Raw genomic sequence first — 21,793 nt, 5'->3', positions numbered from 1 at the left:
TCTTCTAAGCATCTCTTGTAGGAAATAGTTTAGCTCCTGAAGCTCTCTTATGTGCATGCTTGCCCTTGGAATAGGCTCTGCGCACAAGACTGGAAGCCGCAGAAGCTGCAGGTAAAGATGGATGGACGAACTTGGTTCCTTGACACCACGGAGATCAACATCTGGGTCTCATCGAACCTTTGCTGTGCCAAGAAATCTCCCTCTTTTGAACCTATTTTGACTTCTAGGTGGACAATTCTCTCAGAAGGGATTATGGATCTTCTTGTGATTTATTACAAACCCATGTGCCTGAAGCAGGGAGACTCTCCTCTAAGTTGCTATGATGGGGATGAGGTTCTAACGGTTGGTGTACAGGAGCTCCAAGACTTTTCTGTGGGCTATCATCATCATCAATATGTTCATTTACAATCTCGTGGCAGAAACTGCAACTTTGTTAATTTTCTGTGTGACTTCCAGGATTTCTCATTAGATGTTGGTTTGTGTGTCTTCAGCTTCTTCCAAACATGTAATTCCACTCTTAGATCACCTTCTGATGTATTTGTTGTTTTCTCTTTGTGACTTCTAAGTCTCCTCTAATTATTTTCTTCCAGAATACACAGCAGAATTGAGAGTGCAAACCTCTGGACCTCAAGTCATTTATAGCTGCTCGCTTTCCTGTCAAACATTCAGACCTGTCTACGATATAAAGTATACTTAATCATGATGAAGATAAAATTTTAAAAATTTAGAAAAACATGACAAATAAAACTCAGATGTACAAAAAGGGTGTCAAACATCTAGGCCAGTGGTGGGCAACCTGCAGCCCGTGGGCAGCACACAGCCTGTCAGGGTAATCTGGCAGGCTGCCAGACAGTTTGTTTACATTTGTACGGCTGCCTGCAACTCCCAGTGGCTGCGGTTCGCTGTTCCCGGGCAATGGGAGTTGCAGGAAGCAGCGCGGGACACAGAGTTGTGCTGGCCGCTGCTTCCCACAGCTCCCATTGGCTGGGAATGGCGAACCGCAGCCACTGGGAGCTGCAGGCGGCCGTGCAATGGAAACAAATTGTCTGGCATCCTGCCAGCAGATTACCCTGACGGGCTGCAGGTTGCCCAACAATGATCTAGGCAAATTAAGTGTAAATAACTGTTTTGTACACCCTAGACATTAAAAAGGGAAGAGGCCAGAAGGGTTTAACACAAACCACAACATTTTGGATATGTTCAGTTTCCTAGGTACACTATATAGGTCAGTATGAAAAACACTACGAATCTGGTCTCTCCCTAAAACTAAATATTCTGCAAGGCAATATATCTTGAACAAAGGATGGACAAATCATAGTCCCAAACCTCAGTAAAAGATCCCCAGGTAATGGAGGAAGGCCATGCACATTTTCTGAAGTAAACACCCCCCCCCCCCAACTTAACAGCAAGGTGGTCCCATCCCACCCAAATGAGCAACAGGTCTTGAAAAACCTACAAACATTTTATGTCTGCTTGCAAGGACAAGCAGTGTGCATGTTGGAATGTGTGGAATACAAATGAAACATGGATAAATGAGATGGGTGGTTAAATTCCTGCAGTTGTGGAATGAATGATGTTAACATAAAGCAGTATGCGAAGAATGCAACTATCATGTACATAAATATAGGGTTGCCAGTGTAAAACGCTGACAAGGGCAGATATCTCCTGCCTAGTTACAACAAATAAAAATAGGGAAAAAATGTGTTATTTGAAATAGGTCTTTTATAGTGAGAGGTACTGTATTGCCACAGCAATTAAGGACGCAATTGGAAAACAAGAAGGAGTAGGCAGTCTACTATAAAATAAAAAAATCCTCATCTGACCTGATGAAAATCATTACCATTAAGTCACTTTAACTGTATTTGTTTACAATAAATATTTCATTTCTATTTACTAGCCCACAAGAGCTTATGGTTCTGCAATATTGTACCTATAAAAGTTATATATTACTATTTAAATATGAGTGAAAATTCTAGCAATTTTAAACAAATGGTCATACAAATTACTACAAACCCAGGGATAACTATTTACACAACCCACTTAGTGGGTCTCTCTCTGGAGTTTTCTATTAAAAAAATCACCAACACACATTTTGTTCTTCAGTTATACCATTTTTTTCTCCTCAACCACCACCCTTTAACCAAAATGTGCTCCAGGCATTACTTCTAGAAACAGCAACCCTTACAATTCTTAAAATGCCAATTCCCAAAGATAAGGCTTGTAACTTTGATAATAAACCATTATAAGATTTTGGGGTTTCTGTACTCAAGTCCAAACTTTGCTCTCAGCTGTGCATATACTTCTCACCTTGAAGCCAATGGGAGCTGCATAGCTGAAGACAGCTCATGCACAATATAGTTTTGCAGCACCTGATGTCCAACAAAATGAAAGACCCAATGGGTATGTCTATACTGCAATTAGACCCCCACAGCTGGCCCATGCCAGCTGACTCGGGCTCGCAGGACTGTTTAATTGCAGTATAGATGTTGGGCTCAGGCTGCAGCCCTAGCTCCACCTCGCAGGGTCCTAGAGCCTGAACTCCAGACCGAGCCCAGAAGTCTACACCTCAATAAAACAGCCCTGCAGTGCAAGCCCAAGTCAGCTAGTCTGGGCATCTGTGATTCTTCCTGTTGGGAGTCTGTGACCAGTGGTATTTCTGGTCAGACAGCCTTCTTAAAACAGAAGTATTGTTTATTTTAGAAGTAGGAACAAAGCTTTAGCTTGTACAGAAAAAGGATTTGAAATGAACTAAGGCCTGGTATACACTACTCAGTTAGGTCGACATAAGTCAGCTTATGTCAACCTAAGTGTGTCAGAGTACACGCTAAAGCCTCGTCCTGCCGACGTAAGTGCCCTACTACACCAACATAATAACTCCACCTCCACAAGAGACCTAGGGCTTAAGTCGGTGTAGTTACGTCTGCTGCCTTACTTACTTGGGCTGTTGGCTATCTGGTCAATTTCAGGGCTCCATGCTGGAGCTGTGAAATTGACAAGAAAGGCAGGGGGCTATAGCCAGGCCGCCTGCGGCTCCCCACTTGGAACTGGGCTGCACCCACCCAGCTCCCCATTCAGGAAGGCAAAAAGCCCAGGTGGCTTCCCCTCACTCATGATGGGGAGGCAAGAAGCCCAGGTGGCTGGGCCACACTTCTGGTGGGAAGGCGAGAAGCCCCGGGGACAGCTAGGTTCCCGGTGGGAAGCTACACAGAGCTGAGAGCCCTGGCTCTCAGCCTCCCCACACTGCCCTTCTTCAATTGGTGGAAGCGCTCCTGGTGAGGACATGCACCACCGACAGGAGGGTAGTGTGGACATCAGGCACCACAGTAATTACTGTGGTGGATGTAAGGTGACCTAACAGCGTAGTGATTTAAGTCTGTAGTGCACACAGGCCCTAATAGTCTACACACGTCTACTTACCTAGAGGCTTACCATCCCCTGATGGTAATATAGGCAAGACCTAACTTCTTCAGACACTCCCATCAGTTCTTGGAGTCTCAATCTGCTTCCCCTGAACTACTACACATGCCCTTTAGAGAGTGCTTTTTTAAAACCTGTCAAAGTTTTACGGATCTCTTTCATGTCTTGGTCCAAACCAGTTCTGTAGGTTAGTTGGGGAGGAGGCAAAATCTTCAGAGCTAAGATTTCTGGCATTATTCCTTAACTCTCAATTATTAGCATAGAAAGGTATTCTCTTGAGCAATTCTTCCTTGCCTGTTTTTCCAGATAGTTTGCCCTATTGATTTAAGTCAATATTAGCCATACAGAAAATACCCCACAAACCAGACCAACATACAGTATTCATAAATTATTACACAGCAGCTCCAAATTCCTCAGAGAAATATTGTTCATAATTTCCTTTTGGATTAAACAAGCTATTATTTCTGCTGTGTCACAGGCTCATCTCACCTATTAGCTGATGTTATTAGAGGCAAAGAGAAGCTGATGAATAAACACTACATATTTATACTTACAATATTAAATACTGTGGCCTATTTTCTGTACAGAATGTATTAATATTTTTGTAGTGTTGTACCATACAAGAAGTGCTGTACTATGATGTAACCCCAGGTTCCATTTTGACTTTCAGTTAAGGATAACACACAAACACATATAGCTAGGGCCCTACCAAATTCACAGCCATGAAAAGACCAGATTTCACAGTCCGTGAAGCGTTTTTGTGGAATTTTACCCTACACTATACAGATTTTATGGGAGAGACCGAACTAGGGGTCCTGACCCAAAAAGGGATTTCAGGGGGTCACAAGGTTATTGTAGGGGAGATCATGGTATTGCCACCCTTACTTCTGTGCTGCCTTCAGAGTTGGGTGGCCAGAGACGGCAGCTGCTGGCCAGGTGTCCAGCTCCGAAGGCAGCCCCCCACCAGCAGCAGCGCAGAAATAAGGGTGACAATACCATACCACACCATCCTTACTTCTGTGCTGATGCCTTCAGAATTGGGTGGCCGAGTGTGGCAGTTGCTGGTTGAGGGCCCAGCTGTGAAGGCAGCAGCACAGAAGTAAGGGTGGCAATACCATACCAGGCCATCCTTCTGCACTGCTGCTGGTGGTGGCACTGCCTTCAGACCTGGGCTCCCGGCCAGCAGCTGCCGCTCTTCAGCTGCCCAGCTCTGAAGACAGTGGCGCCGCCAGCAGCAGTGCAGAAGTAAGGAAGGCAATACTGGGACCTCCCTAAAATAACTTTGCGACCCCTCCAAAATCCCATTTTGGGTCAGGACCCTGACAGTTACAACACCATGAAATTTCAGATTTAAATACCTGAAATCATGGACCTGAATTTGGTAGGACATGTTTTCAGTGCAGCATGTCTTCTCCAAATCTCTATTCTATTGTCTATACCAAAGTCATTCATGTTACACTATTCAACAGTTACTCCTGAGGGAATTCTGTACCAAAAAATTAAATATTCTGAGCACATTTTAAAATTCTGCAAATTTTGTTTGTCAAAATAATACAATATAATCACACCATTTTCAATTATTTGATGACAAGTATTTGAAATAAATTACCAAAATAATTGAAAACGGTGTGATTATAGTTATTGTGTTTCTGTGTTATTTTATCAATTAAAATATGCAGAACTTCAGCTAACAATTTAAAATTCTTCAAAGAATTCCCTCAAGAGTACCAGGGTTCTGTGTGGTGCAATCTGGGTGCGGGCAGCTCAGTGGGGGGTCTGGGTGCATGGACGCACAGGAGCTCGGTGCGGCGTTCTGAGTACAGGAGGAATAGGACTCTGCAGGGGAGTCCAGGTGAAGCTGGTTAGGGCCCAGTGGGGGATGGGGGAGTGGGGGGTCAGGGTGCACCTGGTTGGGGCTCAGTGGGATGGGAATCCCTGATGAGTGGGGCTCAGTGGTGTGGGGGGCTCCTGATTCAGGGGCTAAGGCTCGGGGGGGGGGGGGTCTGAGTGCAGAAGGAGTGGGGGGGCTCCTGATGTGGAAGGAGCTCAGTGGGGGTGTTCCGGGTGCGCGGAGGGGTCACTGTACAGGGAGCTGCTCCCCCTGTCCGCCCAAGCCCCATGCATCCGAGCCCCCCTGCAATCAAACCCTCCCGCTGAGCCTCACCCCCCACACCTGGAACCCCTCTCCCAAGCCTCTTCCCCACCACGCGGTGCAGAGCTTCCTGAAGCCAGGGGAAGTTTCTGGGGCTTGATCTGACCCAGCCCAGCTATTCCATCTCCATCCTCCTCCCCCAGCTGGGACTAATATCCCCGGGCGGCTGGGGCCCAGCTTGACAAAGCCCTGGCTGGGATGATTTAGTTGGAGTTGGTCCTGCTTTGAGCAGGGGGTTAGACTAGATGATCTTCTGAGGTCTCTTCCAACCCTAATCTTCTATGATTCTGTGGGGGATCCCCAGATCTCCCTCCCCCGCAGTGATCTACCTCTCCCCACAACCACGGCAGCCCAAACAGATGCGTCTGAGCTGCCAAGCTGCCAGTGAGGGGTGAGTGAGTACTGGTGAAGCTTCTCTTTCCTTCCCCACAGAAACCATTTTCTGCAAGGAAGCAAAGGAAATCTGCACACAATTTCCCCAGCAGTAAACAGTACTGATTTAGTTAATCTCTTGATTTGAAAATATCACCAGACCAGAAGTATTAAGTCTTTCTTTCCTATTTTGCCAGATATGATACAGCAATTCAATATGGATGGCAAAACTGTTGCTACCCATCCTGGCTTGGCAGTCTAATGGTCTCAAAAGCAAAGCAATTGACCGGTATCCACTACATTTAGTGTTTTTCAAGACTTATCACTCATTGAATCCACTATGTGTGACAAATTATATCTTAGACTGTAATCACAACACTGCTTATAAAATCAAAATGATATGTATGGACAAAATATACACATCAATCTGGGCATGCAACAGAAATTTAAACAAGACCACTGATCATACAACCCTGCATGATACAGACCAAATCAAAAGTTTTAGCTAGCGTGTGAATAATTCAAGTAAATACAGCTGTTAGTAAAATTCACCTATTAAGGCACATAAGTAAGATGTTCAATTATAATCCACTTTTACTTGTATAGTTACAACTAAATACTGTACACACACAGTGTTTACTTTTTTAAAGCACACTGTGTTTTGAAATTTTTTCCCATCATAGTATAGTTCTTTGTCCTCCCTCATTAGTGGCCTTTGGGTTTCTGGTATATTAAAAAACCCCACACAATTAAAGCTCATAGTATTTCCCAGCAGATTCAACATACAAGCCAACATGGGCAACCACAAAGACAAGATCGACCTCTTTGTTTTTTTTTTTAAAACAAGAGACTTTTTTACTTTATTCCATACAATCTGAGATAATGGTAGGGAGCACAAACATGGATCTCATTACCAACAGGAATTAAAAACAACTACTGTATAAACTGAAACAGAAAGAAATTTTATTTAATAAAGTTGCTTTATAAAACAGGGTAACAGGAGAAGTCATAAAAGAAGGATGTTTTATCAAAAACAAAGAAAGTGAAAGCTGTAATTAACTCAGAGAAAACAGTTAAATGTTGACTTGGAAAGTCACAAGGGAGAGTTTTGAATGGGATTTGGGAGGCAGTTGGATGGAAAGTCAGAAGATATTCTCACACAACAAAATACTGTATTAAAAACTTTCTTCTTCTTAGGAAACGTATTGTCCTGGGTCATTTCTGTAAGCATGAGAGTCACCACAATGCTATTTTTGTCTATTATATTTTAAAGTTAACTGGTTATTGCCTGCCACCAAAGCACTGAAAATACTGGAAATATATGAATTAGTAATACATTTTAATCTTCTCTAGTAGTTTGAAAAACAATTCATACAACAGCTATTGCAATGAATACCAACAGCCTTTTCGACAGCATTATTCCTTCTTGCTTATTTCAACTTAATAATAATTTAGAAAAATAACCGACTATAAATAAGTCTTCAAAATGACCCCAGTGAACAAAGCAAATTTTGTGGAAGAATATCAAAATTCAGAGAAAAGATGAAAAAAAGATGAGTAAGAGTTAGACTAAACATTACAAAACACAAAACTGAAAGACCACAGTGAAAACTGGAGACTCTTACTCAGACACTCAATATCATAGAATATAAAGGTTGGAAGGGACTCAGGAGGTCATCTAGTCCAACCCCCTGCTCAAAGCAGGACCAATCCCCAATTTTTGCCCCAGATCCCTAAATGGCCCCCTCAAGGATTGAACTCACAACCCTGGGTTTAGCAGGCCAATGCTTAAACCACGGAGCTATCCCTCCCCCAAAAAATGCAGTGAAGGAATCTTGGAAATGGTTACCAAAAGAAAGAAAAAAGCAATAAAACGATCCACTCTGAACAGAATTATACCATGAGTAACAGTAACTGCTATGACTGAGATTGTTTAAGTATCTGCATTCATTTCATAACTTTCTGAAACTTACATATTTTGGATTTAAATTTTTCCATGTTTAATCCCGGCCTAAAAAATTGTTTTTTTCCAAATTTAAAAATAAAGCTGTTCTGAGTAAGAGGGTGAAAAATAGATGTATAATTTTTCCCCATTATATAAAAAATCTTCTTCCTACTTTATTAACTCTACAACCAAAAATGATGGGGCTAGGAAGTCGAAATTTGATATTTAAATATCTTTCAATGAGAAGGAGTGATCTGAGTGTTCTAGCCCAATTTAGTTTTGATTTTACCAAGTTATAGCCTTTCAAAAACCACTTGTTGCACATGTGCAGTACTATTTTGCAAAGGCCTTGACTACTCACATTTGCAGAATAAGGGCCTAAGCGTGTAACTAATTCACCTAAGGAGCCCATGCTGCACAGTATTCCAGGCTAGCTCATTTATACTGAAGAGACAAAAACTTTAGAGAAAGGTTGCTGCACACTTTATAAGACTTGTGTAAAGAAGACCTGCTCTGATGTGCCTTTGAAGCGTGCAGTTGCTAAAAGTTTGCATGAGAGGGTCTCTCTGCCCCTCCCACCCACTGCATTCCTCTATGCATCTAGCAACTCCTTCTGCAAGTCTCCTGCATATGTGGGACAGGGCATTCTGAGGGTGTCTGGATAGACAGTTCCAAATCATTGATTTACAAGTGCTCCTGCCAAACCTGTTTAAAGCTTGCTGAACTACAAAGCCATGGAAAGTGAAGTTCTTTCTTATGTTTTTATTTTTTCCAACTTTATTCTTAAAGCAAATAAAACAAAACCCATAAAATCTAAGACACAAAGCTACATAAAGAGAATGTTAAAGCTGCATTCAGAAATCAGAAAATGCCAAAAGTTAGGTTACATTAGACACCTTAACTCTGCCCTCTTCCACACGTCATGATGGAGATTTTAAATCAAGACTGGCTGTCTTTCTAAAAGATGTATTTTAGTTCAACCACAAGTCATTGGTTTGATACTGGAATCTCTGGATAAAATTCTATGGCATGTATCATGCAGGAGGTCAAACTAGATTATTACAATGGCACCGTTCAATATTAAAATCTATTATGTAGTCTTTAATTACATGATCACACACTATTTCTCAAACAATCCAGTACATTTCTATACCATTTTTCTAACACCTTACATTCATATTTGAATAACAGTGAAAATCTGCTGGCATATATTGGACATCTAAATTATTTTCTTCACAGTTAATTGCTTAATCCCCTGAATTGCAACTATGGAAGGATGTGCCACTGGTTGAAAAAGAAAGTGATTAGCATGTGACTGCTGACAAAAATATTAAAAATTATACATGTAGGGAAAATAATTTACCAGAGATTTTTAATCCAACACAAAAAACTTTGTTCAAATGTGCATGTTGGTTGCTTTCTATCAAACTATTAAAAGAATCAGAAAATATAAAGTTAAAGGTTAAACTTCAACTACAAGTTTAGAATAGGACATGACAACTTAGTTTTTATCATTTAATTAGTGAACAGACAAATATATGAAGCATTCCAACTGTTTAGTATTATACTGTACATGTTATTTTCCTTTTTCCTTATTAATTATGATGTTCTTCAAGAAGTACCATGTAGGCAGCTTTTAAATGACAGCCATCTTATTTTTATGTTTGGCACAGTATACAATACCTTTTCCTGAATTACCCTCTTTTTAAATCAAAACTTCTTTGCTGTATAATTTTTTTTTTCCTATGGCTCTGATAATATATTTTATGTTGTGACTTTTGCCTTTTTTGAGTCAGAGGCATTTTCATAGGCATGTCTAGATATATAAAAAACAGCCCTTCAATACTGTGGAAAACAGAAATTATGTTATGGTGTCATAATGTTAATAAACATATGTAGGTGGTAAAATAATGTAATACAACAATACTGATGCTGTATCATATGTCCTTGTTAATTATATTGCACCAATATTGTTCACAGAATGTCAGAAGGCCTGTGTAGCACAGGAGGTCAGACTAGATGATCACAGTGGTCTCTTGTAGCCTTAGAATTATGCATCTAGAACATATAAAAATCAGCATTAATTTAATATACATCTCTGTGTTTTGGGAGAAAATTTTAATGTCATGAAGCAGAAAAATATAGTAATGCTAAACATATATTTATTATTTACCCACACATATTCAATAGAGAAAATGTATTTATTTATTTTTGTACTAGGAAAGAGTAGGGACTCATGTCTATAATTTCCTTCTTTTGAAAATATTAAGAAAGTCATAGTCCCCAATTGATAAGACGCACCTACATGAAAAGGAGTTATAATTTCATATCTATTATTTTCATGTAATCCTTTTTAGAAAACAATAACAAATAATTATACTTTGAAAATAAACAGTACAATTTACCTCTGAACAAGCCTAAAGTATAATGCTAGACCTTATCTAAACACAGTATGCTCTCACCACAGCTGCTCCTGTGCCTAGTGTGAGGCAAATCAGTTACCATTTGAATGTAGTAGAAAGTAGTGACATCACTTTGTTTACATGCTGTATTGCTACCACAACTACAAGGGGCTAACCCACAAATGCCATAACCTTACAACATCTTATTGTGATTTGTCAACTCAAACAAATATCCCTGTTTCCTGTAAAAAGTAGGAGCTCTCTCACTATATTCCCATCTAAGTTAGACTAAGAAGGGAGAAACTGCACCACAAAAGGCTCCAAATGATGACGTACTTTCTGGACTGCAGCCGAAACACATGGTTTGCTGGCCTCCATTAAACAAAGTGTTCATTTACCAATTTTAATGTCCACCTCAAAATTTATTCTGAAATTAATGTGCTCATAATAAGGGATTAACAAACATATGCAAAGTTTTTTTCTTAAAGTTAAACAAGATATGTAATTTAATACAAATGTAATCATTATTAGAAATGTTGTCTGTGTTTTTCCATCAAAAATTCATTTATAGAGGAAGAAAAGTTAGATCATCCCAATAATATCACCACAGATCCAGAGGAGGGAACTTCAAATGGATGTAGAAAATCTTCACATTCAGGGAAAATAGACCAGTACACCTTTTGTGCAGAAGAAGATACAGAAACTGCAAAATAATTTACAGGTCAAGAAGGTTTAGATAAAAAACAGTTATTACAGCATAATTTTAGATGGAAAAACACATACACAATTGAAATGTTAATATAAATATGCAATGACATGGAGAACAGAAGATGAGATCTACGTGTTAAGCATTGTGCCTCTGCCAAGCAAGTGAGATGCAATGTTAATCAAAAGAACTATTCAATACACAGGTATGATAAAACGTATGTACATTCATAAATAAGAAAAAATCAAAATAAAGTTGAAGATTAAGGGTGAGATTTTCAACACTGCCTAAGGGACTTGTGATCTTAAGTCACTTAGGCACTTTTATAAATCTCAACCTTAGTTATTCACAATTATAATATTTCCCAACTGTAGTATGTTTTAAAACTGACCCGAGAGAAAATCCCCCAAACGTACAGTATTTTTTCCACTATGTCTTAAAAGAACTGATGCCCTCTGCTGTAATAAAACTAAGGTTAGCCTAACTCCACAAAGGAGGATTCTTTGCTCAGTTACCTCCACCTTGTGGTTATAAGTGAGATATTGAGGGTTATGAGTCTGGGTCATTGTTGGTTTTATTTCGTTTTGTTTTTGTTTTGTGTTTTTGCTTCCAACAACTCACATTCCATTAAATTTAAGGAGCGGAGACTAGGTTTACAGACATAAATTCTTTAGTAAATAGTTTTAAAATAAACATTTGAGATGTTCTAAGATTTTGCCTAAATGTAAAATGTGAACCTGGTATCTCTTTTTCTATTAGTATTAAGGAAACAACAGGAGCAAACAGAACCTAATACTGTGCCAATGCACTCTTTTTCTAAACAACTAAAAAGAAGTCATAGTAATAATCATTTTCACTTAAAGATATTGAGCTACAAAATTTAGGTTATTCACTCTATTATCAAAACATTTTACCCTTTATTTAGTCTATCGCACAGCAAAAGACTTCATTTAATGTAACTTAAGGTTACTCTGTTCTACTTTAACATTTTTCTCAACCACTGAAAAGCTAGCAAATAAATAACATTCAGTTAAGATCAACAACCACATTTTGTTTCTCTACCAACATCTACATAAAACTAATCAACTCTTACCTAATAGGCAGGCCTTCATAAACTACTACGCAACCTTAAATCTGACATGCATACAAGGACATATGTTAAAAGTATTTTCTTTTTAAGATTTTGTTGAATAGATTTCATAGGTGGGAAAAGAACAACTTCTAATGTACCTGTTCTTCTTGTAGGTGTATCAAAGTTAAGACTGCATGGTAGTTTTTAAAGCTTTGGCTGTCAACCATGTGTTGTGTAAAAAGGACAGTAATAGATAAAATGGTTAAGTTTTATATTGGTGTAAGTAGAGAAACAAGCGTGGCTGTTGACCTTAACATTGTATTTGCTAGCTTTTCAGCAAAATGTTATTAGAGTAGAACTGAGCAACCATAACTAACTTTAAATGAAAACTTTTATTTGTTAATTTCCCTAGATTTTAAAAAAATGTGCAAATTGGAAATTAAAAATAAAAATAAAATAATACAGAGCTTTACAAAGAATAATACCAATATAGTGAAGCACACCGAAGCTGCAGGGAATGCTTGACTATGGACAAATGTCAACATTAAAATGCAGAGCTTGCAGCTTGGCGACTCTTGCTGTCGTGTGAAAAAATTGGAAAACTACCTAGCAAAGAATGTAATAATTAGTGTATGTGATGCTTTTTCAATTGGCTTTGCTGAAGTACATGTCTAGTAAATAGGGAAACTGGAATTTGTCTAATTTTCTACTGTGTACAGACATAGATTATCTGTTTAGGCAATAACACTGTCATATTGTTAATGCAGTGCTTTCAAACTGGCAAAGCTCAAATCAGTTATGAAAATTAAAATGTATTTTCTCCGAAATTCCAAAATGGAAAAATATAAAAGTGGTGATCTACAATAATCCATCCCAGAAACTTAGTGTAGAATCTCCGTATGTACTCTTTGCAAAAGGGCTCCAAAAAAGCATGACACTAGGGACCCAATTTAAAAAACATTTATTTTTATCTCAAATATTTTGAAGTACCTTAACTCCCCCACAAATTCCTACCATACAAGAATTTTAAAAGCTTTCTTCTTTCTTACACTGTATTTTGTTGATTTCTTCCCCTTCCCCCACCTCCCAGAAGTGAAATATTTAGCAGATACTCCAATTCTTTTGCCCGGTTAAGGTTGCATCAGAGAATTGTGGTTAAGTGTGGCTTCGCTACCATTCCTCCATAAAAATTGTAAAACTACCCATAAACTTCACACCCTCTCATAGACAGTTCACTGCGGGCCAGGATATGCCTGGTCCTTACATGGCTACGTAGTGGAGATGGGGAATAAACATCTTCCTCTTTGTGCTGCCCACCTAAGGTAGTGGTCCCCAAACTGTGGGGCGCGACCCACAAGGAGGCACAGAGGAACGTTTGGGGAGGGAGGTGCATGGTGGGGCCCAGGCCAGCCCCAATGGGAGTGTCACCCAAGCACAGCTCTGCCCCCAGCCACAGTTCCACCCCATCCCCTTCTCTATCCTCAGCCCAGCTCTGACCCCAGATGCAGCCCCACTCCACCCCCAGCCCAGCTCTGGCCCCAGTCGCAGCCCAGCTCCAGCCCCTCCTCCACCTCTAGCCCCAGCTCCTCCCACATCCCCCATTCTGCCCCTGGTTCCGTTTGCAGCCCAAGTTTTAGCACCACACGAGTAAGTACAGTGCCAGTATGACCACAACAACATGAGTGTTATTTCACGAAGTGGCTGCTCTCACTCAAGGTAGGATAACTCAAGAGAAGTAACTTGAGTGTAGAGAACTTGAGATAACTGTAGTGAAGAAATACCCTGATCCAAACTGGCTTCTGTACATAGGAGAACCAACCCATCCTTGAACCAGCTCCCAAACATTTATGTAATTAATGGCCAGCGCCCACACATTCCCAACAGTCAGAAGGCTCGGGGATGGAAGAGGAGAGAGGAAAAGCTCCTTCCCTTCCAGGAATTGGGGGGGAGGGCGGAGGTCACGTGGTTTCAGGTATATCAGACACCTGCAAGTCATAGGCTGATATGCAAGATGGCGCCCCAGGGCCGATAGCTCCCCAGCATCCATCTTCCCCTTCCCAGCAGTTCAGAGTGGGGTAAGGCTCAGTTTCTCGTTAGGGCACTGCCTGTGAATTTTACTGGTGGGGGCTCTGCCATCTTTCATACTGGTCACTGGTAAACATTTCTAACGGGTGTCTCTACCCCTTCCACGGACATGGTCCAGCTCCCTCTGCAGTGGCTTCTGGTAGCACTGACACTAGACCAAAGGAGATCTTGCACTCAGGCACAAGGACTCTCACAGTGCCTGGTTCCTGCTGAGGTCCAAAGGGGAGGGAGATGCTTGAAGTGCTCTGTTTCTGCCTATGCCCTGGACACAACCTGGCCCACACAGAGATATATATTTGGTCAGTTATACTAATAAGCTTTTATAGCTGTGTGACACTGTATAAAAAGGAAGGTGACCATGTCTATATTACTATTATCACCACTGTTGCACAATCACAATAAATTTGTACAAAGTATGCCTTGTAAGGGATCATTGGAAAAGTTATAATCTGCTAAGTATTATTATCCTGTTGAAATGTGTGTATCACCACTGTGTATGAAGTTATGAAATTGTTCTGTGTGCTTGTTACTAAACATGTTGCGTTCCTGGATAACACCCACCCGAACCATTTACATCAAGACTAGCCAGCCATGTGTTGCTGGGCCATTAAGGAGAATCAACTGTTCCCGTGGGCCCCTCCCAAGGACGCCTCAGAGAGCATATGGACAATGGAGGGCCAGTGACTCAACAGGAGTCTGGCCAGTGACTCAGCAGTAGAACATGTGATCAAGACTCCATGGTTTGAGCCAGTATTTTTCCATGCACATAACCTGGGGGTATAACTTGGAGACTGACACATCTCCTTGCCTCTTTCCTGCTCATCTCTGGACTGCGATTTCTAACAAAGGGAGCTTTGAACAATGGACTGAGGACCCCAATATTTAGGATGAACCAGAGAGCCTTATTACAAGCTATCAGATTTAACATCACTGTTATTAGCCTGATCTACAGATTCTGAAATCAACTGTAATTTATAATTCAGCTTAACCATTTAATAACTCTCCTTTTTTTATATTAATAAACTGTTAGTTTTTAGTTTGCTAGAGGATTGGCTACCAGCGTGGCTTTTGGGTAAGATCTGAAGTATACTCTGGCCTGGGATGAGTGCCTGTTCTCTGGAACTGAAGAACCCAATATAGGTGTGACTTCTGGTTTTAATAATCATTTATCACTGAAGTCTGGTTTGTTTGGGTGATACATGAGGGGCTAGAGGGCCTGAGAGGGACTGTCTGTGGTTTCACAATAACTAGTACAATATTTTTGAAGCACACATTTGTTACTGGCTTGGTGAAATCTTATGATAGAGTAAACCTCCCATATGGGGTACATGCCCTGTATTTTGGCAGTCTGACCTGAGATTGGCATTCTTAGCTGTGTCCCATACCAAGCAGCGAGACAAGCTGATGTACTCAGTATAGAATTCAGATATTTTCTATTGCTTAGCTTTATTACAGAAACAACTTGTAACTGATCTGGGCCCCTGTGAAGTCAATGAAATTTTGTTACTGACTGCACTGGAAGCAATTCTAGCCCATGGCAAATATCTTACTGATAGATTAGGTCTATTCTGATGATATTCAGTTTACAGAGGCAAAACAGATTTCTGTTACATATTATCGAATATCTGACTGCATATAATGAATCATGTTCCATATATTGCAATTATATATGTATAATGGAGACACTTGCCATAACTCTATAGCTAAGGTTGCATTCTGAAATAGATTTAAAATGTGGCGTCAATTTCTGGATTGGTTTGTTTCATAGGTAGTTGGTCTTCCAGTGTGACATTTCCACAGTGTTGTTATCTTTTATGCCCTTTGATTTTTCTACATAAACTTTGTTTCGTTTTGTGTAATACATTTTTAAAAGAGTGTTTGAAGTTGGGCTCCTGCAGGGTTTCTAACCTTTTGTTATCAATGTGTATTTATAAAAACAACATTATGTATCAATACGACAACCGGTGAAGAGGTGACCCTTGCATAGATCTACTACAGTAGGTAGGTTTTGAAAATAAATATCTAGGATTAAATGTGATTTTTTGCCTGTTTGCAAGTTTACCTGTTTGCAGAATTGGTGCATCAAATCTTCAGGGGAATTCACCCTCTTTCAAAAATGGCTGCCATATCCCATTATTCTTAGAGGCACTGAGGCCACAGTCTGCCTTCAATTAATGAGGATACTCTTTCCCAATAGCCTGTGTAAGCGGAAGGCTTTTTATAGCATGGGCTATTTTTGCAGAGGGCAACGTTAACTTTAATCTTTTCTATACTAGAAAAATTCACCATCTTAACTAGATTGACTTTTAAACCAAGGTATCCAGTTAAAACTGGTGTAAATCCCTAATGGAGACACACTGAACTGGTTTAACCCTTACTTACATATACTAAGTCAATAAAGGGATACAAGCAAGAGTTAAACCCATTTAGATAATCAACATTAGGAATTCACATCAGTTTAGCTAGGGCATTAAAAAAAAAAAAAAAAAAAAAAAAAGGATATCTAACCACTAGAATTAAGGCTCAGCTTGACATATTAGGTCCCAATCCTAAAATCGGATTGCTGCATCCTAGCAGGACCCACTGAAACAAGCCCAAATATGTCTGCTTGCAGAATCAGAACTTAAAAGAACTGCTCCAGTGTTTGTATATCAAACATTGTAGTTAGAAAAATAGGTATGTAAAACTGAAATTCACATTAACAAATTAGACAATTTTAAAAAGCCATACACCTATCAGAAAATGCTTTACCTATTTTTGTTACATATGACATCTTCAATTACTATAATTTAAAACAATAAAAGAAAAAAAATCCCTATTTTCCCCAATATTTTACTTTGTGCATTTAACAACAATCATGTAGGGTTCCATGCTATGCTAATACAAATAATAATCACACTAACAGCCAGTTTCCTGCAACTGTCTGTCAGTTCACCCTTTGTTTGCCTGGATCTATTACACAACAACATGATAGAGAAAAATATTTTACTACATTCTCCTATTTAACAATAATTGGCAAGGGACTCAATTGCAGTATATAAAACTACTTGTACTTTTATTTTTAAATTGGTTAGATTTCATGTTCATAGAATCCCTTTAAAAAGATACCCATGCAAGCTTCAACTTTTTTTTCCATAGGCATGAAAAGCTCTTACTTTATTACATGTTGGTAGTAGGGTGAACTTGGCCAAGGAGAAACTGACTCTCTGATCTCAGAAGGAAAAACACATGACTGGAAAGCTGATTTGATTATTCCATTATGAATTTTAATATGATTTTCTCTTACATTAATCTTGTTTTGTTTACTGGTCAAATGAACAGGATCCAGAATTTGCTAAAAGAAAGAAAATCTAAACCTCACATTCTTCCTAAGAACAGAAACCCTGCACCTGTGGCCCAGTGACACACTGACGGTGGGCAGGGGGAAGGGGCCTGCACTTGGGCCCAGGGACACACTGCCAGGGGCAGTGGGGGCTACATGTGGGCCCAGTGACACACCGACAGTGGGGGAAGCTGTGCACCTGGAGACCAGTGACACACAGAAAGCAGGGGGAGAGGGGGAAAGAGGACAGCCCTGCACCTGGGGCCCAGTGACACACCCAAGACAGATGGGGCGGGGGGAGCCCTGCACCTGGGGCCCGGTGTTACCTGTCAGCGCTGCATTCTTGGGGAACTAGAGCACAGTATCGAACCTGTCTGACTCATGAAGGACACCCTCCCAGCCTCTACTTGAACCAAAGCCGATCAGAAGAAAGACTTACAAAAAGCAATGAAAAGGTAGTGGGAGACACACCTAAACACACACACACCTGCGCTCCAACAAGGGTTACAGAATTAAGGAAACTCCCCTAGCCCCATTTGCATCAAAGATGGGACAGGGAGGCATCCCCATTAGCAGACAGAATAGAGAACAGAGATTCCAAGGCAAGAACAGCACTTGCAACAGTTCCACTGGGACTTCATTTTCTCCTGACTGATCATGCTGGGGGCTCTGCCTGTCTCCAGCACTCTGGACCCTCAGTTACCACCACAACCACCAACTGGGACCCCCCCGATAGATTCAAGCTTCATGGAGTGGTGAGAACCCAGCTCTCTCTCTCTCTAGGCATAGCCTTCTGACCCTGCCTTCTGTGGCAAGTTTAGTTTTCTAAACCTGACTTTCCTAGTCAAATGTAAGTTTGATTTAATAACTGTTTTGTTTGTTTGGCTCCCCTGCAGCACTCAAATATCCTGTGGGATTTGCCCATCAAGTGGGTTACTACCAAAACAATTGTAACGTGAAAGCGGGGAAAGGGATGTGCTGAACCCGGAACATATGAGGGTGGCAGACTGAAAGTGCTGCTCGACCCAGTCTGCTGAGTCCAGTGACATACAAGGGGTCAGCTTGGGAGTGCTGATTAACCCGGTCCCCTCAGACATGCTCTGTTAATGAATGTGTGTGTGTTCATCTGATTCTGGGGCTGGAGGAACCCAGCCCTGGGGAACTTAGATCCTGCAGGATAGTTCCATTGGGAGGGAACTTGCCAAAGGGAGAAGTAGAGCTCCATAGGAGAACACAAATGACACAAGCAGTACATTGATAGAATTACAGAACTCCCCCCGCAAAAAAAGAGTAACCCTAACAAATGAACATACCCCATAGTAAGGGCAAAACTGGTAACACCAGTGACACACCAACAGCAGGGGTGGGGGAGAGCGACACACCCACGGGGTGGGGGGGAAAAGGAGCCCTGCACCTGCAAACCCTGGTCAGCTGCAGGCTAGCACCTGACACGTATCAAGCCGGGGTCTCCCTCCCCTAAAGCCCCCCCAAGCTCCACTTCCCCGCTAAAACAGGGTTCACACGCGCCTGCGCTCATCTAAGCAGGGCTTTTCACTCCTGTTGCACTAAATCGTGTTGAGCCCGCAGCAGCGAATCCCGTCACGCCCCTGCGAACGCGCCAAGCTCCAGCTGCCAGGCCCGCCCCACGCACAGCAGGGGGCGCTGCGTGAGCGCTCCCTCGAGGACTCCCTGCGGCGCACGCACTGGGTAGCGCTACGGTTAGGCCCCGCCCCTCGCTCCGCGTCAGGTGACAACCACTCGCCACTAGCGCCTTCGCCCCTTGTCACGTGATACAGCGCGGCTTCCTCTGCCCCCGCCGTTTAGATCCCTCCGCTTCGTACCGCCCCCTCTTTGCGTTCTCACCTGCCACGGGCCGGCGCCCAAGGCGCTGGTGAGGCCGCTCGGCCGCTTCTCCGGCTCCGGGGGCGAGTCGCCGGTTCCATGGCTGCTGCCCCGCCTGGCCGCACCCAGCAGCTGCCAGGCCCGGCTCCGCGAGGCGGCGCGGCTCCAGCTCCGCGTCGCCATTGCGCGTCCGTCGGGAGGGCGGGGCGTGACCTCTGACCCTTCCTGCGCCCGGTCACGCACAGGCGGCGGACTCGCGGGCAACCATAGAGTAGCGCGGGGGTATCCGAGAGCGCCGCCTCGCGCGCATGAACTCCGCCGCCATCTTGGTCGGCTCCGGGAGGCGGCGTTCGCATAAGGGCGGGGGGGCTTCTGGGGCGCTGGAGGGGGAACAGCACCTGCTGCTTGGGGCCCACCTCTCCTGGGGGTGGGGGCAGGAAGTTCCCCACCGTCACGTGTCCCGCCCGGGGACAGGAGGCGGGGGCTCCAGCCCGAGGAGCCTGGCTGGAGGGCCCCCCCCCCCTTCGCGGGGAGCCCTGTTCGTGCGGAAACGGCCGGTCAGCGTCAGCCTCTGCTGCTGGCTCGCGGGCGCTGTAAGGGCTTCGCTGCCAGGAGTGGCCCGGGGTGGGGGAGGGACGAAGTGAGAGACTCGCTGCCCCTCGCTCAGGGCGAAGGCCCAGGGCCCCGTTACTGTTCCCGAACAAGGCAGCGGCTTCACTGGAAGTGCAAGTCTCCACCGCGACTGAGGGACAGGCTGAATCTGCCACCAGGCCTGGCAGGCTGGGAACTAGGTGGCAGCGGCTGACAATTGAATCACTGTCATGATGGCTGCTCAACAGGCCGCTCAGGCCCCATGTAGAACCAGAAGTATGCAATCAGGCAGCAGCAGAGACCCCCCCCCTCCAAAAATGCAATATAATACAGTACTCTTAAATGCAAATTGAAAAAAAAAAAGCAGTATTTTTCTTCTGCATAGTAAAGTTTCAGAGGTGTATTAAGTCAATGTTCAATTGTAAACTTTTGAAATAACCACCATAATATTTTGTTTAGAGTTAAACATTTCAGCATTGACCCTCATTCCCCAGGTAGTTGTAACTCTAAGGTTCTATTGTAATGGCAGTTAGAAAGGAATCAGAAGAGCAGTTTCAGTAAGGAGACATACATATGGAAGCTTAGGCCAGGAAACATAGGTGCATTCACAGATAATCAGTACCTAGAAAATGAATCTCGTATAAAAATTTAGTATTTGTAAAATAGCTGTTTTACAAACTCCATCTTTTCAAACAAACTAAGAGAGATAGTGTCTAGGGCTAACTACCTACAAGAGACCAGATTGAGAGTATCTCTATAGCTGTTGTCTGGCTTCTGTAAAGAAAGTAAAGATTGTTATAACTAAGAAAGTTAGATAGCATTATGATAGTAAAGGTATCTAAAAATCCATGACAAAGTAAGCAGTTTAGTACAGAGGTCACTGGACTGGACAGTAAGCATATTGTATTTGATAAGTCTCATTTAAAGACTGGAAAGTGAAAGGAGACACAGGAAATGGGTAAATTTAGTAATAAAGAAGGAAGCAGGTAGTGGAAGTTTAAGAACTGAGTAATGAGTAGCAGTACAGGTAGAATAGGTATAGAGATATCAAGTTAGGAGATTAGCTACTAAATCTAGCAGACAGTTACAAACCATTGCATTTATCTTTAGCACAAAGGTCCAGCTTTGCAGATAGGTCCCATTTCCAACAGAAGGTGCCCTGGATATCAAGTGGGCATAAAAATTTCTCTCAAAAGCAGGGAGTAAATATTAATTGGCTTAGGATCTTGACTAGGTTGTGATTCTAGAAAATTAGATGCCCAGGATGGCTTCAGCCATTTCAAGTCAAGGCTCTGGGAGGAGAAGTCTCAATTGACAGGATTCAGGTACTGAAGACATCTTCAGTGGAGCTGCTAATTGCATTTCACACTAGTGGGAAAACATTCCCTAGATGTGTCAACTGAAACTGCTCCTCTGATTTCTTTCCAATGTTTTAAGTGGAATTTTACTGCCCAAGGGCTAGCCTACACTGGCACCGTGCCAGCGCTTTAACGTGGCTTGTGTGGTCGTGGCAGAGCGCTGGGAGAGAGCACTCCCAGGGCTCTTAAAAAAGAAAAAAGACCTCCATAAGGGGCGTAGCTCCCAGCACTGGTGCAGTCTATACTGGTGCTTTACAGCACTGAAACTTGCTGTGCTCATGGGGGTTTCACCCCTCTGAGCAAGAAAGTTGCAGTGCTGTAAATTGCCAGTGTAGACAAGCCCTAAGGATTCCAAGGTGTATCTGTTCAGCTTATCCCACACTGCTAGCTCAGTTTACATTTGGGCAGGATTCAGGTGTTTCATCACATCACTGAAAAGAGGATTAGGCATATGAATATTTCGTATGTGAATTCAGTCCTTTCAAATTGATTTTAAAAAAGCTTAGGCCTATAGGTAGCTATGACTTTT

At 42.2% G+C, this 21,793-nt stretch overlaps 1 protein-coding gene across 1 annotated transcript in view; it reads right to left on the bottom strand.

Moving 5' to 3' along the window:
* The window catches only part of TPD52 (tumor protein D52), a 188,323-nt gene that overhangs the window by 107,941 nt on the left and 58,589 nt on the right, over positions 1-21,793 (bottom strand). The gene's annotated exons all lie outside the window — the stretch shown is intronic.

This window comes from Natator depressus, chromosome 2 (assembly GCF_965152275.1).
Source record: "Natator depressus isolate rNatDep1 chromosome 2, rNatDep2.hap1, whole genome shotgun sequence".
Taxonomy (NCBI): Eukaryota; Metazoa; Chordata; order Testudines; family Cheloniidae; genus Natator; species Natator depressus.
The sequence above is the reverse complement of the archived record's forward strand: the minus strand, read 5'-3'. Positions and strand labels throughout refer to the sequence as shown.